We start from the raw sequence: 2,071 nt of genomic DNA, 5'->3' as shown, positions 1-2,071 counted from the left end.
AAGGAAGCAATGCTCTGCTCAAATATGTGTTCTTCAGGCTAACTCATCCCTTTCGTCGTCTGTTTGACCCACGCAGTGCCAACATGATCCACATCCATTTACAGCGCTTTGACCGATCCGCAACCCGTCTCTCCATCCATTCCCCAATCAAACTTGTTGGAAAACCCAACTTCGTGAGCGAAAGGCGCTTCATGGTCCCTATCTCAGATGCCAGAGCAAGAAGGGATGTGTATTCGGAGATCATTGCCGGTTATGTTTTCACCCTTGGCTTCCCAGATTATGTATGCGGGCAAGTTATTCGACAGATATATCAAGTTATGTATGACGTTATTGAAGTGGGTGATGACTACGGGTTGCCTATCACTGTCATAATAACGGAAGTCGCTGTTAAAGTATTGGGCAAGTCTGTGGCTCGTCCAACTGAATCAACTTATCGCCTCCTTCTTAACAGAGAGAGAGACCTGATAGTTTGGAATCCACCGTTACACAGGAGTCGTGTTTTGGTTGTCGTGAGAGGCTTGATCACGTTTATGATGCAGAAGAAGGGATTACACGCTTGCCTTGCTTGCACGTACTTCATGTAGATTGCCTTGTTCAGCTTTTGCAGGTGAATCGTAAGCTTGTGTGTCCCATCTGTAGTCACCCACTGCCTTTTCTTGGTGAGCCATTAAAACTCTCGGAGGAACTGGATTGGCCTTCGTTGCTCTTGCTGGCTGCAACCGGTATAGTAACTGCTATGGTTCTTTGCAAACTATTGAGGCGTCGACCCTAAGAACAAAAACAAATGTTGGATTTTTAGAATTGCCTTGTTTCCTAAGGGGGAGTCTTTCCCCTTGTTTTGGACAGATGAAATTATGATAAACATTACTATTTACAATGCTCAATCTAGCCAATGGGTTTCCGTTGGCTGCTATCCTTTTTTTAATTTCCAGTTTACTTTTGAGCTACTCAGCTATACTAATAAATCATTTTTGTCTTCCAGTTTAGGTACGTGGTAGAACTTTGTTTAAATGATATGGTGTGCAGAACAATGCAGATGATGCTAGTCCAAAATTAAGCCCTCGGCGGTAAAACCCGGCTCGTAGCCGAAAACCTGGCACTCGGCCGTAAAACCCCGCCCTCGGCGGTGAAACCCGGCTCTCGGTCGTAAAACCCCACACTCGGTGGTAAAACCCGTACTCGGCGGTAAAACCCGACACTCGGCGGTAAACCCCGCACTCGGTGGTAAAACCTGGCACTCAGCAGTCGAACTCGGCATTGGTGGTAAACCCGACACTCGAGTGGTGAAACCCGACACTCGGCCGTAACCTACGTCCCCCAGGCAAGACGTGGTCGCACCCACACTAAACCCTGCACTCGGCGGTAAACCCAGTACGGTATCCTACGCCCCCGGGGCAAGACGTGGTAGCACCCGTACTGTAAACCCAGCATATAGCTGTCCCAGCATAAAGCTGTAAACTGGATATCACCACCACACGAAATGACAAAGGGTAATAACCACCAATAGCCGTCACCCCGCACGAAACGGTAAGGATATCACCAACATCTGCAACAATTCAAACAAAAGATCAGTGATCCACACTGTAGAACGCAATGAAAAGCTTACTGGACTGAAAACTGTTACATGTCTGAAATGACAAGAAAAGAATGATGAATCTCATTCAATAAAGCCCAGGAACAATAACTCCCATAACCATCACTAACGCAGAAAGAGGTAGAGAGAAATCAACTCTTGCATGAGATACCTGCAACCAAATTCTGGAAAAAAAAACTGTCAAAGTTGTAACATCTAATAAATACTTCTTACACTAATATATGTTTACCCACCAACTAGACTTGCTTCCAAGATATTATTATTACATCCGTATCAGGCTTCCACGAACCTATTACACATACACAAGCATGGACATATATGTATAATAGGCATGCTTGTCATCTTGCTGAAAATTTCTATAGGATGAGAACATAGGATATGTCTGAGGGTGCATGCCCATATACTTCAGACCAAACATTTATATACAAGTAAGTTTCAAAAATCTAAACAAAGCCATATATGCAACTCTATGACATT

Source organism: Fragaria vesca, linkage group LG4 (genome assembly GCF_000184155.1).
Source record: "Fragaria vesca subsp. vesca linkage group LG4, FraVesHawaii_1.0, whole genome shotgun sequence".
Taxonomy (NCBI): domain Eukaryota; kingdom Viridiplantae; phylum Streptophyta; class Magnoliopsida; order Rosales; family Rosaceae; genus Fragaria; species Fragaria vesca.
The sequence above is the reverse complement of the archived record's forward strand: the minus strand, read 5'-3'. Positions refer to the sequence as shown.